The 20740-nt window shown below is 32.6% G+C and overlaps 1 pseudogene; it reads right to left on the bottom strand.

The window, feature by feature from the left end:
* Positions 1 to 7612: 7612 nt before the first annotated feature.
* Positions 7613 to 10382, bottom strand: LOC128171335 (uncharacterized; annotated as a pseudogene).
* Positions 10383 to 20740: the final 10358 nt, after the last annotated feature.

The raw sequence follows: 20740 nt of genomic DNA, 5'->3' as shown, positions 1-20740 counted from the left end.
AATTGTTAAGTCGTACTGTAACACATTCGGATTTTTTTTGTTAAGTCGTTCTTGAAATCGGAAAGGTTTTTGTTAAGTCGTACGTAAAATTATTCGGTTTTTTTTAAGTCGTACCAGGAATAATTCGATTTTTTCATCTTTTTATTTAAGGTACTCTTGTTATTGGTTTAAGAGCTCTGCTTCTTACAGGAACTTCCAGCTTTACTTCCAACATTAACGGAAGACCCACTCGTTGCTTTGCAACGAGCTTTGCTCTAGTTAGTATTATTATTTTTTTCCAAATATTGTGCACGCGATTTCTCGGAATCTATTCGACCGATCTCAACCATTTTTTCACAGGTGCTAGGGCGTGATCTAATCTTAATACATTTTTCTTAATTTTTTCGTAGTCACTTCCGGTACCGAATTGTCGGCCATTTTGTAATTTTTGACGACCCATTTTGTGCAGCTATAAACTCGGAAACCATAAGAGATATGAATATGAAATTTTCAGGATAGGTAGACGATAGTTTGAAGTTGTGCAGCATGTAGTTGTTTAATGCCTGTTGCGCCATTTCTTGGAGCTCGCCTGGGCACGAAAATTGGGTACGAATTTTCATTCAAAATTTTCACACGTTTTGATTTATATCTTTTTATCAGTTGATATTTTGTTAAAACATATATTACAAAAGAGGTAAAGAATCAAAAGTTCTTTCCAACAAAATCAAAAATAAGGGGCTGGCCCCTTTATTTAGGGGCCAAAACACTCGTAAACTCTATTACAAATAACTTAAAAACGATAAAGATTTTGTAATGTATTATAGAAGCAAAGTTGTTGATCGTACCAATATCTATTAGAAAAAATTATTACCACGCCCATTTATTACGTAATTAGGGAATTTTAGGGGCCAATATACTTAAACTTTGACGCAAAATAACTAGAGAAGTAGAACTATTTTGTTAGGCATCATAGAATAAAAAATGTTTGAATTAATAATTTAAATTGATTCCACTTATCAAAACACGAATTTCTGTCCCCATTAAGGATCTAGAGGGCTGGCCCCTAAAATATTCATACATTTGTATCTCAAAAATGATCAACAATTTTAGATGGGTGTAAGAACAAAAATTGTTAGAGTATTTTTAAGACCTTTTCAAAGAAATCAAGAAAAAGGGGCTGGCCCCCTTTTTTTTGGGGGGGGGAGGGGGCAAGAAACTCGTAAAGTCTATTACAAATTACATAAAAACGATTAAGATTTCGTAATGCATTATAAAAGCAAAGTTGTTAATTGTAGCAATATCTACAGTGCTGCTATCGTGAAAGTTGACAAAACTATCCTATCCTATCCTATATCCTGTATCCTGCATCCTATCCTGCAAATAAGCTCTATCCTATCCTATCCTATCCCATACTTTCAAAATATAGGAATGAAAGTTAAATGAAACGAAATTCTAAAATAAAATAATTTTATCAATTAATGTAGTACTCAAAATGAATAATTAAATCTTAAAACCGAATATTCATCGAGCGGGATAACTTACTTACCTGTGCAACGGTAAAATTAAATCGTACGCGGGATGGACACAATAACGTAAACAAACAGGTAAGCGATTAGATTTTTGATTTAATTATATTTATGCATAAAAAACAGATAAATAACTTCGATGGACTTATTGGGGAACTGTTTAGTCACATATCTTTATCAAATTATTTTCTTATCACATATAACTGAGCGTAATTCTCATTATTCGAGCGATTCGTTCGGCGATAAATGTAAACACGATCTGAAAATAAATAATTCCTTTAGGAAGTTTATATCGTTTATAGTTAAACCACTCAGAGTTATTTTTAAAGTATAAATTCTTAAGCATTTATAGCTAGCTAACATTTATTAATTCGATATGTTCAGGTTAATATCGGACAGAAATATGCGCCCCTGTTATTGGGCATCGAAGAAATTGTATTAAACGTGAATCAATGTCTGATTCTTGTATACATGTTTATCTTTTAGAATGCCAAATTAGTCGTTTATAAATTCAAGCTTTTATTAATTTGCAGACTTTAAATGAAGTAAATACAGAAATCTATTTCTAACGTTGTCAAATGTTGCAACGAATTCTCGCAGTAACTCCGTACTTGCGTACGAATTGACAAAGATGTAGCGCCGACATTTTAGCGCGCAATAATGTTATGCACCGCCTTCTTGATATAATAATTATTCTTAAATGGTTTAACTTGTAAAACGTATTAAATTTACATTGAAAATTCATTGTTTAGCCAATTTTCGTTTCGCAAAATAACTCTGAAATTTATACTCGAATCTGATTGGCTACAGGATGCAGGATAGGATAGGATAGGATAGGATAGAACTTAACTTTTATATTTCTATCATGTATCGTGCATCCTGCATCCTATCCTATCCTATCCTTGTCAACTTTCAGGATAGCAGCACTGTATCTGGAAAACTCATTGCAACACCCATTTATTACGTAATTAGGGATTTGTATACATTATCTGAAAGTGTGTGTGTGTGTGGGGGGGGGGTAATTCTAAAATTATATCGATTATTCATGGTATGATTAAAAACAGAAATCGCAAGGAAGACCTACTCGTTACTCGTAACGAGATCGTATCTAGTTATTATTATTTTTTTCCAAATTTTGTGCACGAGATTTCTCGGAATCTATTCGACCGATCTTAACCATTTTTTCACAGATGTTAGGGCGTGATCTAAACTTCATACATTTTTCTGAATTTTTTCGTAGTCACTTCCGGTACCGAATTGTCGGCCATTTTGTATTTTTTGACGACCCATTTTGTGCAGCTATAAACTCGGAAACCATAAGAGATATGAATATGAAATTTTCAGGATAGGTAGACGATAGTTTGAAGTTGTGCAGCATGTAGTTGTTTAATGCCTGTTGCGCCATTTCTTGGAGCTCGCCTGGGCACGAAAATTGGGTACGAATTTTCATTCAAAATTTTCACACGTTTTGATTTATATCTTTCTATCAGTTGATATTTTGTTAAGATATATATAACAAAAGTGGTAGATAATTAAAAGTTCTTTTCAACAAAATCAAGAAATAGGGGCTGGCCCCTTAAATTAGGGGCCAAGACAGTCATAAACTCTATTACGAATAACTTAAAAACGATAAAGATTTTGTAATGCATTATAGAAGCAAAGTTGTTGATCGTACCAATATCTATTAGAAAAAAATATTGCCACACCCATTTATTACGTAATTAGGGATTTTTAAGGGCCAAAGATCTTTAACTTTGACGCAATATAACTAGAGAAGTAGAAATATTTTGTTAGACATCATAGAATAGAAAATTTTTGAATTAATGATTTAAATCGATTCCAGTTATCAAAACACGAATTTCTGTCCCCATTAAGGACATAGAGGGCTGGCCCCTAAAATATTCAAACATTTGTATCTCAAAAATGATCAACAATTTTAAATAGGTGTAAGCACAAAAATTGTTAGTATTCTTAAGACCTTTTCAAAGAAATCAAGAAAAAGGGACTGGCCCCTTAAATTAGGGGCCAGGGCACTCTTAAACTCTATTACAAATACCTTAAAAACGATAAAGGTTTTGTAATGCATTATAGAAGCAAAGTTGTTGATCGTACCAATATCTATTAGAAAAAAAATAGCCACGTCCATTTATTACGTAATTAGGGATTTTTAAGGGCCAAAGAACTTAAACGTTGACGCAATATAACTATAGAAGTAGAAATATTTTGTAAGACATCATAGAAGAGAAAATGTTTATATTAATTATTTAAATCGATTCCAAATATCAAAACACGAATGTCTGTCCCCATTAAGGATCTATAGGGCTGGCCCCTAAAATATTCAAACATTTGTGTCTCAAAATGATCAACAATTTTAGATGGGTGTAAGAACAATAAATGTTAGTATTCTTAAGACCTTTTCAAAGAAATCAAGAAAAAGGGGCTGACCCCTAAATAAGGGGCCAAGACACTCGTAAACTCTATTACAAATAACTTAAAAACAATAAAGATTTTGTAATGCATTATAGAAGCAAAGTTGTTGATCGTAACAATATAAGTTTGTTAAACTCATAGCCACACCCATTGATGACGTAATTAGGAATTTTTAGGGGATTAAAACATTAAATCTTTAATGTGCTGTATGTGAAATGTGAGTGGAAATTCTGAAATTTCATTGATATTTTAATGGTATCGTTTGAAAAATTGAACGGAAGACCTCCTCGTTACTCGTAACGAGATCGTATCTAGTTATTATTATTATTTTTTTCCACAAATTTTGTGCACGAGATTTCTCGAAAACTATTCGACCGATTTCGACCATTTTTACACAGAAGATGAGACTTGATGTAAACTTCAAACGTTTTTGAGATTTTTCCTGTCGGCACTTCCGGTACCGATTTATCGGCCATTTTGTCTATTTTCACGACCTATTTTGTGCAGAGCTGATCTCAGAAACTCTCAGAGATATGACTATGAAATTTTCATGATAGGTAGTCTATAGTTTGAAGTTGTGCACTATTATATTGTTTTACGCCAGTGGCGCCATTTCTTGGAGCTCGCCTGGGCTCGAAAATTGAGTACGAATTTTCATTCAAAATTTTCATACGTTTTCATCTGTATCTTTTTATCAGTTAATATTTTGTTAAGACATATATTACAAAAGTAGTAGATAATTAAACGTTCTTTCCAACAAAATAAAATTAAATTAGGGGCCAAGACACTCGTAAACTCTATTACAAATAACTTAAAAACGATCAAAATTTTGTAATACAATATAGAAGCAAAGTTGTTGATTGTAGCAATATTTATCAGGTAAAATCATTTTCACACCCATTTATGACGTAATTAGGGATTTTAAGGGGCCAAAGTACTTAAACTTTGATGCAATATATCTAGAGAAGGAGACAAATTTTGTTAGGCAATGTAGAAAAGAAAATGTTTGCATTGATGATTCTAATCGATTCCACTAATCAAAACTCTAAGGTCTGTCCCCATTAAGGATCTAGAGGGCTGGCCCCTAAAATATTCAATCATTTGTATCTCAAAAATGAACAACAATTTTAGATGGGTGTAAGAACAAAAAATGTTAGTATTCGTGAGACGTTTCGATTGAACTCAAGAAAAAGGGGCTGGCCCCTTAAATGAGGGGCGAAGACACTCGTTAACTATATTACAGATAACTTGAAAACAATCAAGATTTCAAATATCTTTGGTACCTAGCCTTTTTACAAAATTGATACCAGCGAGATTTTAGTCACTGTAAGTGATTGAGACACAGTTTTATAAATGATAGACAATCGATTGAAAATATATTTAACGGGCTTTCTTTTGTCAACCGTCACTTCCGGTACTCACCAGAAGAGTTCAAACAAACCTCTTTTGTTCGTCCGTTTTCGGTCTCGAGACAAAAAACCTAGATTCACAAAGATCGCAGATTTGGCAGAGAATATCGATATTTCATCGTATCATATGAAAACAAAATCGGACGGAAGACCTACTCGTTACTCGTAACGAGATCTAGTTGTCAATAATTTTCGCAAGGGGGTACACCCGTCTGAGAGGTGATAACAAACAAACTAGCATGTAAACATACATATTTTCTTTTGTATATGTATTGCTAGAATGTATATTTACCATTTAAAGATAAGCTTTTAATGATTGAGCCCATTTAGTGCCGAGTATAGGACTACCTTAAATACAGAAAAGGTTCCACGGCTTATTTAATATTATTCCTGACGACCACAAATTGGACAAAATTCAATCTGCACTACTTACAGCTGCTTGCAGATTTATGTAGCTGCATGATCAAAACTCTGCTGCTTTTGAACAGAAAATTGTAATGACCTTATCTTGAATATTCCCGTGTAAAAATAAAAAAGATCCCTCATTTAGGTCCAAACCTACTCCAAGGACACATGATTTGAACAATATTGAACTGACATGACGCCAGTAAGCTTTTTATTGAGTTTCATCATGTGTTTATGTGATTATTATAATGTGTACTTCAATTTGAGCTGTATATTTTTTAGAATTTTTATTTCGCTATAAAAACCTACTAATGTGATAAATCTGAAAAATTAATTTTTGTCAGAGGAAAGATATCTCTTTTAAATCTGACATGAGGTTATAAATACACCAAAGGTTCGAATCCACGCATGCCCGCTGCATCCTTAATAGTACTCTATTGTAATTTTATCGATAGTGAAGTTTGACAAACTGCTTAGACCTGAAACCGTATATAGGTGTTCAGTGCGGTCCCGGTTGATTGCATTTCGCTGTCTCAAATTTACCTGGAAGGACGCATAAACATTAGATCGATCGCCCAATATACAATGTGTACATTGTTTCAAAAAGACGGAGTTTTTGCCGATACTGGCCCTACGCAATCCAAAAAATACAATAAAAATGCAGTCCTTGCTCACTCACAAAGTGAGTTTTACAGATAAATGCCGCGAATATGCAATGTAATCCACGGAGTATCATACAATGTCACTGTGCACATACACATTTCGATACCACCATTCGACTACGTGGATGACAAGAGCATGCGCAATCTTTGTCGGCAATGGGTTTCAGAGAGTATATGAACTAGGGAGCAGTTATTATTTCAGAAAAAAAGGAAATCTGAAATAAAGTAAATTCTCTTCAAAGAAGGCATTATTTCTCATTGAGTCGTTTCCCATTATACACCACTATATTTCCAGTAGCAAATAAATGGATGATCTTGAAAATGTTTATTATTTGAATCTAATGTTTTATAATACATCCTTGGTGGTAATGCATGTCAGAAGTATTATCCTTCAACGAAACTTTGAAATTATAATTTGATTTTTTTTTGATTTTGCCATTTTTATTTATAATTTATATATCTATTTATATTCCTGCCTCTTTTCCTATCATGAAAAATACATAACTTATAACAACAAAAAAGGTTTTCTCCAATATACAGTCATTTGAATAGTGTGTTTATTCATTTTAATTATTTTTTTTTAAAATAAAGTGATCAAATATATACTACTCATAAATATTTAAAGCACAAATTTTTAGAGAAATGCAGGTCTAAGACACAATGAAATATAAAGCAATATGCATTAGTTCATTAACACACAGACATGGGAGATAATTTCTGTCTTTTATATGCAATGTTGCCATTTCTTTTAATTTTTTGCCATATGCATATTATTCAGCAAGTTCATGATCCAATTTGGTGATAACTGATACACACAACATTTTGGTATAAAACCACTCAACATAAATGTACAGTTTGTTTAATGGTTACAGATACAAAAGAATATCAATAATTGTTTTGCTTCAGAATTGGAAAACTATTCATGACAATAAAATGAATGGAAAAACAAGATTTGAGCTTTGCAAATGCATATGATGCATTTACTGTAAAACTGTTGTGCAAGTTGGGTACATAGATGTTTATAACTATTCCTAGGAGTGTTGGCCATCTGCATATTGATGTTCACCCTCCCACCACGATGAGGTCCTCCTAGATCGAGAGGGAATATTTCAATGGTTTCTTATGCTTTTTTTTACCCCTGCATCACTAAGCCAGGCATAGTCAAGGTCAATCAGAATTTCACATGTATAGGTAGCCGTTATCACTGACTAGCATCTGTCCCTGAAAATATAAAGCAGTGATAAGTTTACTGTATTCATTTTTGTAAAATGTTTAATTTACAATGTAAAAAGAAGTCATTTTCACACATTGATGCATGAATTTTCCATATTGGTGCATGAATTTTCAAGAACAACTTCAAGTAGCAAACAATTCGCTTTTGATATTACAGTCATCATAAACCAACTGAAGCCGCTTATGTATCATTGAAAGTTAAACAGTGCAACACAGATTTCAAGAGTATAGAAGTAAACACTCTTTATATGCTTTATAAAACAAGGTTTTTATAGTTGAAAAGTTAATTATCAAGTCCTTAAAATTATCACCAGTGTTTTTCCTGCTTTTAGTTTAAGCCAATAAAAGTCTAGAGCCTGGGTTTTTGTCTCCTGATAAGTTTTTGGCAACCTTATCCAGTTCCAAATACTTTCTGCTCTTCGAAAACGCTTTTTCCCGCACTCCATATGTCTTATGCAAGCAGGCAGCCATTAAATCTGATAGTAAGAAAAAACCTGCTTTATCAATAGTAGAAGATAGAACATGTAAATAATATACACAATGGTCACCTACCAAGATACTTCTGAAAAATTTCTTTAATTTTTACCTGGTATATACTTGAAGTCTTTTGGGGTTTTCCTCTCATATGCTACCCACTGCTTCGTGCGCCTCGATACTTGCGCCTGAGCATACGAGTCACCATCATCTCCCTAGATGGTTGTTATGATCCATGACAGCCAAGATGTTCCTAATTCTGTATGAATCATAAATGTAGGAGTTGGCTTTGGGACAGTAATGTAACAATGTGTGGCTGAAATTTTTTTCTATGGCCCAGGTTTGCCTACAGTGGGTATCAAACTTCATGGTGCCACACCATTCCCTATTTGTGACCACTTTTCTTAAAGGAAGCAAAATACATTTAGTACTTTAAAAGACAAAAAATTATTGATATTTATGAGCATATTTGCATGTATACCCCAAAATAAACATCATCTTTAAAAGCAATGCAGAAACCAGTAATACATATTAATTAGTAACAGTTGGAGAAAAGTATTTACTATACTAGGATTTGAACCTAGATCCAGCCCTCTAAGGGTGGAGCTACTGAGACCTTATATGTTGAGGGCTATACACACAACCAGTCATAATTTGATACTAACCTGAGCTGCTTGAAAGCTTCTGAATCTCTTTCTAACCACTTCTTGTTTTCAATCTCTGTTACACCCTCAGGGTGACGGAATCTAAAGCGTAATAAGAAATAAGGTGTGTCAAATCTTGAAAAGGTTCCTAACATGGCATATATACCCTAATTTTTTATTTCTCTCAACATATTATAGTAAGATTTAACAGCAAAATACATGTAAACAAATATATTTAAAGGAAAATTTACATTTACTGACAAATTATATACTGTAAAGCAATCAGAAACATACAAGCATGATTGACTAAAATAGTTTTACCTTCCACCTGGCCAGATATGTTTGTTGTTTATGTGATGCAGAATTGCCATCCACCGTTTCAACAAAGTGTCAACACTGCCCTTTCATGTACAGCAACTCAACCAAAAATGGTTTATGATTGGTCTAATCCATGGCAAGAGCTGTCGACAGGCTGATTTCTTTGTGATATCTGCCAGAGTTACTGCCAGCTTCTTTGCCTTATGCCACATATCAAGGCTATGGTAGAGATGTTTAAATGGTTCTGTTTCTGTGAGTTATATAAAGAAACACAAACCTATCAATACACAAACCCTATTAATGCCATAATTTTTTTGGACTTATGAATGTTTTTAAATTGTTATATATATATATATATATATATATATATATATATATATATATATATATATATATATATATATATATATATATATATATATATGGATATATATATCCATTAAATAACATATTTATCTTACTTAGGAGGGAAGTTATGTTCCTGCTAGCATCAGATATAATTTCCCAGACTATCAGGGGAGACTGGTGCACTAAATACAGCAGCCCTCTCTCAATAAGAAGTCTCTCCATTTTGGTCTATGGCGTCCAACTTCTCTTGAATCCCCAACCTCTAATTGCAAAATGGCTCGTGTGTTGTTGTCCATAAATACTCCACTTGATCGGTTGGCAGAAAACCCTTTGAAATAAAGTAATAAAATGTCCATCAATATCTTACATTATTACTTTTGCAAATATCTTTCTGTACTAGATTCAATCTACCTGAAAAATATTTTTTCCTTTGTTTATTACAGTAATATGTATATGTACATGTATATATACACTTATCATGCATATAAAATGTGTATTATTTTATGTTATTCATCTTTTTCAATCAGAAATATAACAAATATTAAACTTGATTGTATCAGAATAAATCCATTGATAAACCATAAAACTTCACAGGCTTTTTGTCAAACGATAAACTGATTTCATATCTTTTAATATTGCAATTTATCTATTTAAATTGAGTGTTTATTTCATTTATACCTGGTGTATCGTAACGAACATCAACAGCGATACTAAGTGGCACTCCAGCTACGGCTTTTCTTACTGTCTCCATGTGGTGAGCAAAACTTTCTTCTATGGCAACCTATTTCAAACAGAGGATCATAAGTATGTTTAAACTTTAAATACAAGTGCTGAAAACACTACACACATTATAATCAATTTATCAATCAATTTGGTGCCATTTTATGTAATTAATTAGATTATTATAACATATCTTCTTTATCAATCAGTTCATACCCTGTACTGGAGCTGCATCTTATAAAATTGTCGTGTTGATCTACGGCAAGATTGATGAACTTTGCTCCCAGAGAAAATTTCTCCCATGAGGCACCTGAAACAATAAAGCTATAACTAATTAATAATCTATTATGATAATTACAGTCATCTTTTATCTGACAATTAGTATAAGAAGGTAAAATGTCTGGATGAATAGCAATATGCATCTGCTATAATTTAAGTTAACAGCTATGCAGAATCATGAATCCCCCCCCCCCAAAAAAAAAGAAAAAAAAAGTCATATATATTAACTCACCTGTCATGAGAACCATAATTTGCAACAACAGATGGACAAAACTACGTCCACCTTAGAATTGGGTAGAAATCCATTTCCCTTGGTGCTTACCCAAGCATATTTATATATACAATGTACATGAACAATTAACTTGCTTTTTATTCAGTTGTCTTACATCTCTGTAATTCAATGTCTTTTTCATTGAATTTGCATTCATTTATCTCTGCTTGCAGTTGTAACTTATGTTTATTGTACAAAATGAATTCACCCAACTTACTTTACTATAATTAATTTACATGGATAAAATCCCAATGGTAAATTGAAGCTTTAAAAAGTTATACATGTATTACAGTCATTTCATGCATATCTTTTACAATTTAATGCTATGGTAAGGTATGCGATTTTAATTATATGCTATGAGATTTGTATGGTATGCTATGAGATTTGTATGCTATGCAATGAGAAATAGAAATGAAGGGCTTAATGCTATGCTATGCTATGCTATGGTATGCTATGAGATTTGAACAAAAGGCCTCCATACACAGAAGAGTCCCACACATTTCGAAGTAAAATAATAAGAAGCGAAAGTTTACCACTAATCTATCATGCAAACAATTATTTTTTTTCAAATAAAACCGAGTTAAAATAATGTTGTATGCTATGCTTTGGTATGCTATGGTATGATATGACGAATGCGATTCTATGAGATTGTATGCTATGGTACGGGATTCCAATGCTATGCTCTGAGATTTCAATGCTATGCTATGATTTGATGTATGTTGTAAAAGATATGCTTGAACTGACTGTATCATATGATATGTAACTTCTACAACAACATAGCTCTGCAACAACATAGCTTTGCACATACATCGCTTTCAGGGATGGGGTCGATTACTTTCAAAAGTAATCGATTAAATTACAATTACTTTGGGTTTTAAAAGTAATCGATTACAGGCTAATTACATCCATTTTTAAAAGTAATCGATTACATTAGATTACTTTTCCTCATTGTAATCATGATTACTTGTGATTACTTTAGATTACATTATTTGTTTTTCATTTTTTTCATAGTTTTAATGTTTCATTTAAAAAAAACAGTGCATTTTTTGACAGGACTCTTTATTCTGGTATCAATGTAATTTGTTGCATTATTGACTATTTGATTCAGAAGTAGTTTTTGCATTCCCCGATATGTATGCAGAACAGTACCTACATTTGGCTTTCACAATACGCGATGACGGTTGTTCATCAGAAAACTCAAAATGTTGTACAGCAGACATCTTTCTCTAAACAAAGTCAAACTAAAAGTGACCCTTTAAATGATTTTCCCAATTTAATAAATGAGCACAGTATGTGAACTGTTTTCTAATACGCCTAAAAGCAAGGACTGTTGAATAACAAACTCTTTGTATCGTGACTGGACATGAATTTAAACATACCCGAGGGCAATAAAGGAATACTGGCCAACTTTAAGACTGAACCTTATTCACTAAATATAAGATCCAATGAATAATGATTTCAACCTATTGAATTTTGCCATTGTAATCATAAAAGTAATCAAAAATGAATCATGATTACAGGACTTTTTCACAGGGTAATCGATTAAATCACGATTACTTGTAATCAGAAAAATGGATGATTACTGATTACTCATGATTATTCAGCAACCTGTAATCGATTACAGCTGATTACGATTACTGATTATGATTACCCCATCCCTGATCGCTTTACACATTATCTTTACCAATGTTTACCAAATATCGTGAAAGGGGCATTAGAGTCAAGTATGTTTGCATTTTATATAAATACAGATAGATTTAAATCTACTAGTACGATTTGCAACAAGAATCTACTTGTACTCACATTGCAAACAAACTTGTACTTAATTCCAGTAGAAATCTTTTCTCCTTCAACCACACTATCTGGGTTGACTGCTTGCCCACACTCTACACCTGTTGACCTTTTGATAAGATCAAGGAGGGCAATCTCGCAGACAAGGAATCTTCTTTCTCTTAGAAGCTTCTGCTCATCACTGATGTCCTCACTAAAATTAAATAGAATTCTTTGAAAGCATCATATCATTTATATTTTGTTATATTTACATTTGCAAATATGCGTCCTTACATGACCCTATAGAATAGCAAAACTTTCAATTCTGTATGAACTTTTTCATGATATCACAATTAATGCTTATATAACGATTTGCCGATCTCAAATATATATAAAGTAATAAACAACAATGATATGATATTCAGATATGATAAGATATGAACTTCGTTGGTACGTGATCAAATCTTCTGACAACTTTGCTAAGCTCTATATAAAAAAATGAAGTTGATATACACATAAATGCTTTTTTGATCATAATTATTGTAGATTAAAAATAACCAATACAAGATTACTACTAGTAAACATATTACTTGATTTTCTATTTTGTGTGAATAGGGATGCCGACATGCTGTAATGTTGCATCTATTAGTCTTTGAATCAAATGTAGGTCTATTTGTTGACAAATCTAATTCTATTACTTTATTGATAAAGCTTTAATTGTCAGATTAATACAAATTTAAGGTCTACATGTTGAACCTGATGTAAATTATATGCTACATGTATTACAATTACATATCATACAAGTATATGTTACCTTGTGGCATTCCACATATTATTTACTTCTGATGAGTCGTCCTCAGGCTCCAAATAAACATCATCTGCTTCTTCGCTCCAAAAATTTCATTGATGAGGTCTTCAACTTCATAATCATTCTAATTTGAAGAAAGATAGATGCAATATGCTGGAACAATGTTAGGTAGGAAAACAATGAATAAAGTGTATGAGGTATTTTAAAATTATTTCCCGATTTTACAATTCATAATAATACTATAAATAGAACATTTGTCTATGCATGTACTTGTTTTCATTGCTTTGTCATCGTGTACTTATTTTTTAAGACAATCATACAACATTTTAATTACAAACAGTGAATAACAAGTTTAGCATGATTCATATAGCTGTCAATGTAAAACATTGTACCTCTGAGCTGAATCCGTCATCAAAATCCATATCTTCCTCGTGAGAGTTCTCTATTTATATCTGATACAGTAAAATATATAACAATTAGTGAAACCCAAATTACAAAAAAGATAATTACACTCTAAATAGAAAGATAATAAGAATTTCAAGAAAAGTATATTTTTGAATAAGCCTATCATCAGCTGTTTCGAAACAAAACGTGAATGGTGTGCAGCACAGAAAATCAAACCTTTCATAACACATTCCCATGGAAAACGTTATGTAAACCACACCAAACAAAACAATTTTTAATTCATATGACCATGTAAACACACGAAACTTATATTTCTTGGACCCAAACAAGCGGTAATGACTTCTCCCTCAGCTGATTATACTTGTACAAGTTTTACTTTCGATTTCTTTATTCCGGGCATGCGCACTTCATACATTGAGTATTTCGTGCGGAAGAAAGAGGCCATGCGTTTTAGCAGCATGTACTGTCGCGCTATACTACTGCCTTAGCATCATTTTCAATGGAGTAAATGTGTTCTGAAAGTAAAAAAGTTTACTTACATGTACTCCTTATATGCAAATTCCGAAAGGCTTAATGTATTCTCAGGATGGGAAAATACCGACCTCTCTGTATATCTCGTGGCGTGACACTATATGACTGACGACTCGAACGCGAACGTGGTGCAAGTAAAGGAATGTTATATCTAAAATACTGCTTTTTATACCAGAATTTTTCTTGTCAGCATAAAATGCGTGTAATTTCATTTGATGTCTCAGGGGACTTGATTTTGTTCGTTTCGGAATTACTCGGTAATTTTTGGCCGTTTACATGTATATATACGTGACACTTCCCGATGTTTACACCTGTACGGACAGAACTGTAAATCATTCGTTCGTATCGAACCCGTTGGGTATACCCCGTTGTTTAACTTTATCGATAGCTAAACTAAAACGGCTAACTCGGATAACAATAAACTTGTTTAAATCGCCTCATGTCAGCTTTAAGAAACATATAGCAAATCAATTTTTATATAGGACGACATATTTCAATTTCGCTCCAATTACGGCTTCTTGTGTCCTTGATAAAATCTTTTTTTTTAGCAGTTTTAGACTGGAGAAATACACCAAGTGAGACCAATGGACTTTCGGGTGTAGAAAGATTGTTTGGAAGAAAAACCAGGACAAGACTTACTTTAACAGCAAAACCCCTGCAAAACCAAGATTCAGGAAAAGTGACCAGAAAACTAGTTGACAGGAATATCAAGGAAAGCAGTTATTACAATCGAGGAGCCAGAGAAATGTCGAAGCTACATAAAGGTGACACAGGGGTGTTGCTAAAACGCGGAACGGAAAGCGGAACGGAAGGGAAAACGGAAAATCTCAGTTCACGTTTATCGCTTTAAAAGGGCATAGACGGGCAAAAACGATTTACTTTGTATTATCTATTCATATCTTATGAGTGATTATGAACATGTGACTGTCTTATTGATATTCTTCAAATGCAACATTGCATTCAATTGGCTTTAGCTGAATACAACGCGGAAAAAATCAAATGTATACGAATTGTGAATTTAATTGTGAATTTAACGAGTAAATTAGCGATAACTTTTTACTTATTTTTCCCATATGGTATTACTTGTATAGCAGCGTGACGTACGCAATTAATTAGTAAAGCGGTTCATGTGTTTTATGAGTATTTTTATATTTCAAAAATGATGTATACACTCACATTAACATTGAATTTTCGGTGTTCTATATAAGGAATAAGGAATCATTCTTTGAGTATTATGAGGTGATAATTTCGGTCGGGGTGTGATCAAATCCAATAAAGCCCGAATGATTCCTTATTACTTATATTTATATAATTTTAAGCCATCGGACGATTATATATTTAATCATTAATAAGCAAACCCCGCTGGCGCCTCGATTTGGCGTCATTTGTATTATGGGTTATATAGTACAAAATCGATACGTAGTACTTCACAGGCAAAGACACTGGAAAATGTAAATATATGATCTTAAATCATACAGACGATACAGTATCATCGAGATTAAAAAAAATTAAATATCGAGTTATTGAGGAAAATGTGAATCGAGGATATTTTGGGACAGAATATAGTGGTCAATGCATGAACAGGTAATTTTGAGAATATAATTATTCTGGAATAAATAGTATATTATTGCAAATCTTTCAAAGCATGATTAACTAATCTATGATGTAAATAACATTAGATAAGGTTTTCCGTTCCGTTCCGCTTTCCGTTCCGTTTCGCGTTTTAGCAACACCCGGAGACACAGTGAGGATCACACCATTTGGAAGAGAAAAGACATGGACAAAAGCGCAGGTAGAAGATCAAGTTTCGCTCTTATGAAGTACGAACAGAGGACGGGCGTGTCTACAGGAGGAACCGCAAACATCTTAGACAAAGCAGGGAACCATTTTTGGCAGAAAATCGACCCAAAAGTTCCATTTTTCCAGATTTCAACAGGGATCGTATAAAGACAAACACACAAAACAGCAGAGACACTGACAGACCGCAGTCAACAAACACAGAGCTCACCTGCAGTTGAAAAAACCCCCAGAAAACACCAGAAGTGTGCATTGAACAGACTATAACATCAGATATACCTGGTAAACGACAGTCGAGAAGTGGACGTGAAATCAGGACGCCAAAGAAATACAAGGATTTTGTGTGCGATATCGAGTGTTATGTGTAACAGAGGTAGAGAGTGATCAGGTGATAATAATACCTTGTCTACCTCAGGTTTTCCAAAGGAAATCTCTAGTCATTTAGTGTTTATTATTAATTTTTTTCTCTGTAGTTGCATGATCATATGGTTTTGTTCTTTAGAGTTTATATGTGTCAAGTGTGAACCAAATAATAGACAGTAAAGTAGTTAATTCTTGAAAGTTCATAAATTTGGATACGGTACTCTGAGACTTCAATAAATAATCTGTTTATTACATACAGGAAATGTTTTGTACAATGTAAGTCTAATTTTGAGAAAATTTTTTTTAGAAGGGAGATGTGACAATATATATATATATATATATATATATATATATATATATATATATATATATATATATATATATATATATATATATATATGTGTGTGTGTATATATATGTATGTGTGTATATATATATATATATATATATATATATATATATATATATATATATATATATATATATATATATATATATATAATTTACTATACTGTACACTATATTATAGTTGGGTTTGATGTTCAATATGTGTTGTTCAATAAACGTTACAGGGGGGCAATATATAGTGTTAATGCATATAATGTTTAAAATTCTTCACTGTATGAAATGACCCCTAGGTTCAGGCTCTAGGGTGGGGCCAATATGGTCATATAGTAAAATGTTTTTAAGTCTTAGAAAATCTTCTTCTCTACTCCCATATATATTTGCCTGGTTATAATGTCCATGAAGTCCTCTACCAAAATTCTGAAATTCATGAATGACCCCTTTGTCAGGGGGGTTCAGTCTTTAGGATGGGGCCAATATGGCCATATAGTAAAATGTTTAAAATCTTAAAAAATCTTCTTCTCTACCCCAACACATATGGGCAAACAACTGAATACATGGTTATGATGTCCACTACTCTACCTAAATTGTGAAAATCATGGACCCTAGGTCAGGGGTTCAAGACATGAGGGGAGAGGGGCAACATGGCAATATAGTGTTAATGCATATAATGTTTAAAGATTTTCTTCTCTATTCTCACACATCTGTATAAAAAAATGACTTATAATTATGTTAACCAGGAAGTCTTTTACTAACATCTTAAATTTTATGTTTCCTGGAGTATGGGTTTTGACACTAGGGCAGGGCCAAAATGGATATATAAGTGTTAATGCATATAATGTTTAAAGATTTTCTTCTTTACTCCCAGACACCTTAAATCACTGGTGTTAAGCCGATATGCGTACCAATGGTACGCATATCATAAGATGGCGACGACCTCTGTTGGTTCGTAAGTTTACACAACTCTTTTTATTTATTCAGATCGTATTTCAGCGGGTAAAACATAAGTGTTTGAAGGGCTAGCGAGTCTTCACATGTAGCAACCTATAATTAATAATCTAGGCATCAATCTGTTTAAAATCACTTCCTCCAACTCGCCGGTTAGGTAAAAGTGGAATGGTCATCAATTACGAAGACTGGCTAGGCGGTGACAACAACAAAATTAAGAGCGGTTCAATGATTCCGTCATTATACAGTTGTCATTAAATAGATGCAAGTTCGGTTGGGGTAAAGTCGTACACAGATCATATCGTTAGCTTATATACTAATTGTGCTAGAAAAAAAGGAACTAGCGATGGTGTATCATATGGTTTTTGATTGCAAATTTGTGTTTTACTTTCAAAATTTCGAAATAATTAATGATAAACTCTGTACATTATATAAATTCAAAAATGAGAGGAGTTCCGAGTGACCACCTTCACATATAAAAAGCACAATCATAAAAAAAAACACCATCTTTATATCTAAAAGCACCACCTTCACATGAAAAACACCTTTACATTAAAAAGCACAATCACATAAGCACCATCTTCACATAAAAAAGCACAATCTTCATATAAAAAAGCACAATCTTCATATAATAAAGCATCATCTTCATATAATAAAGCACTATCTTCACATTAAAAAAACCCCACCATATTCATGATATAGAGCACTATCTTCCTATGATAAAGCACCATCTTTATATAATAAAGCACCATCTTCACATGAAATAACCACAGCATAATATAATAAAGCACCATCTTCACATGAAATGGCCACATAAGGCGGCTATGGCGTTTCATATGCCAAGGTGTACGCCAGGGTTCCTAAAGGTGTTGTAGTCATAGTATGGACGTGTATTCGATAAATTCATTATGTGAATGTGTTATATACATTTGTTATTTGGTCTCAAATATTATTTCTTCACCTTGGGTTTTAAAAACATTACGTCTAAAAATCAAAGATACATGTATGTAAGAGTAAAATCTAGAGGTCAATTAATAACAGTACCGGTAATCATAAATGGGGGTAAATTATTAAAATATAATTATAAGGGGTAATATAATATGTAACATATCAGGCATCATAATGTAATTTACATAATGTATGTACATCTCATTTGCAATTGCAACATGCAGTTAATACATCACTGTTAGTTGGTGGTATTTTTTGTCAAAGAACTTATAGTTTAAAAATGATGTATATAATTAAATATTTAATAATGAATTATGTGTTATTCTAGATCTATTGTAAGTATATAATAATCAATATTAATAAAATTAGTACATGCAGGAACGGCGCCGTGATCATGAAAACTGGTTAATTGCTGAGAACTATTACCCTAATAGTTTCATTGCATTACAAGAATAGTTTCATCTTCTTCCTTGCATTAGATACATGTAGTTATGAATCAGGTGAACGTATATCTAACCGGTATACGTTCAAGTACTATTAGCCTTACAGTTTCCAATCAGGTATGATATATTTTTTTTTCACTGAAGGCAAAGTACCGAAATTAATTCTAAATACACCCATGCATGTAATTAGATATAATTGTTCAATGCAAAATTAAATGTAAATCAAAATATGTTCAAGTAAAAAATTACACACGCATTACATTGATTCAATAGCCAATGATATATAGGATATAAGAACCCCTATCATATATTAGTTCCCGTGATGTTAAGGAAGTGCCCTGATGCTAGTATTCGAAAGTCCCAGGGTTCAATACCCGTCTTGGTCATTTTAAATTTATTTTAATTTTATTTTTTTAGAGCAAAGACCGCTTTTCATAGTTTTTCTGTCTTGAATTCATTGAAACATTATATACTTTAAAACCGTGCATGTTTATGTATAATTTTCTTGTTAAAGAAGCTGCGTTACTCGTCTAGACATGCTTTCACATCTTTGTGTATATCTGACTAAAATATATTTGTTGTTAAACCTCCGAAAAACCCTGAAACTAACACAGAACACTGACGATATACACAACAGGACTGATTTTTGTCTAGACGCACGGCTATGCTTTAAAAAAATAAATACTTCACACATAGGTAAAATATATTTGTCAATCGGTCACAATTGATAAAATTGTCATGAATTTACTACACATTTTGTTGGTAAATTAACCACAATATTTTATAAAAACTGTAATGATTTTTTTAAATGGGTTAAAGAAGTTTGGACATTAAAGATCAATAAGTTATTTTAAGGTGGCTTAAAATCGCTTAAAGATAGTCTTTTAGCTGCCTTTAAGCACCTTTATGCCATCTTTACCTTTCCTATAGCCTCCTTTAAGCAGCACATATAGCGTAAAGCCAAAGGTGGCTTAAAGATTGTCTTTAAGCTACCTTTAAGCACAAATAACCTATCTTTTAGGAGAACTTTAAGATGGTCATTCATCCTATTGTATTACTGCTAATTTTGTTAACATAAAATGAAATTATATGAAAAATTAAAAATGTACTAATGAAATGTGTACATGTTTTTAAAATGTGGTTGGTTGATTTTCTTATAACCAAGAAAAAATATTTGATAAAGAATTTTTATATAGCTATCATATATTTGATTCTTTTTTACCCTCTTTTTTATCCTCTCCATTTTTTTCATTTTCTATATCTTTCGGTGTTTGTTATTCCTCTCTTTTATATTTGAGTTTCAAAAGAATGACCGGTCCGTTTGCTGAAATACATGACATGAAGATATTGAAAAATCACGTATCTAAACCAAAGACTTACCTGGATTTTCTCTCGTATAGTAACTCTCTACGTAGGCCAAATCAAGACCCCTTTCCTCATGGTTTCCATAGAATGCTTCTACAACAAACCCAACCTCACTGATGTTTGTTTTCTCCTTATCAAAAGAAAACTCTCCATTTGTTTGTCCTTGATTAAAATGTTCAACTCTCTTGCGTATCTCCCCGTCGTCTATATATGATGGGTGTATAATGACGTTCTCTGTTTTTAGATCCTGCTTTGTCAAATGAGTTTTATTTCTCTTCGATTCTACAACTGCAACATGTGCTGATGTAAGGAAACCAAA

The sequence above is a fragment of the Crassostrea angulata genome, chromosome 2 (assembly GCF_025612915.1).
Source record: "Crassostrea angulata isolate pt1a10 chromosome 2, ASM2561291v2, whole genome shotgun sequence".
In the NCBI taxonomy this organism is placed as follows: Eukaryota; Metazoa; Mollusca; class Bivalvia; order Ostreida; family Ostreidae; genus Magallana; species Magallana angulata.
Note: the sequence above shows the minus strand (reverse complement) of the source record. Positions and strands in the feature narration are given on the sequence as shown.